The sequence below is a fragment of the Arachis duranensis genome, chromosome 10 (genome assembly GCF_000817695.3).
Source record: "Arachis duranensis cultivar V14167 chromosome 10, aradu.V14167.gnm2.J7QH, whole genome shotgun sequence".
NCBI lineage: Eukaryota > Viridiplantae > Streptophyta > Magnoliopsida > Fabales > Fabaceae > Arachis > Arachis duranensis.
The window spans coordinates 63,608,421-63,609,107 of record NC_029781.3 but is presented as its reverse complement, the minus strand read 5'-3'; positions in this window follow the sequence as shown (position 1 = coordinate 63,609,107).

The window sequence follows — 687 nt, the reverse complement described above, 5'->3', positions numbered from 1 at the left end:
TATTAATTTTTAAAATCACATCTTTTTAAAATGTTTTTCAAATCATATCTTCTCAATCACATCTTTTTAAAACCAATCATATCTTCTTAACCACATCTTTTTCAAAATAATTTTCAATCATATCTTTTTAATTTCTAATTTCAAAATCTTTTTCAAAAATCACTTGATTTCTTTTCCACCCTTGATTTTCGAAAATCAATTAAGGTTTTTCAAAATATTTTCAAAATATTTTACTTAATTTTCGAAAATTGCTTCCCTTCTTCTCACATCCTTCTATTTATGGACTAACACTATTCCTTAATGCAAAATTCGAACTCCATCTTTCTTAATAAGTTCGAATTTTCTACTTCTGCCTTCCATTTTCTTTTCCTCTGACACCTCAAGGAATCTCTATACTGTGACATAGAGGATTCCATATTTTCTTGTCCTCTTCTCTTTCTTATGAGCAGGAGCAAGGACAAAAGCATTCTTGTTGAGGCTGATCCTGAACCCGAAAGGACCTTGAAGCGAAAGCTAAGAGAAGCCAAGGCACAACTCTCTGTAGAGGACCTAACTGAATTCTTCAAAGAAGAAGAACACATGGCAGCCGAAAACAACAACAATGCCAACAATGCAAGGAAGGTGCTGGGTGAATTTACTGCACCTACTCCCGACTTCTATGGGAGAAGCATCTCTATCCCTGCCATT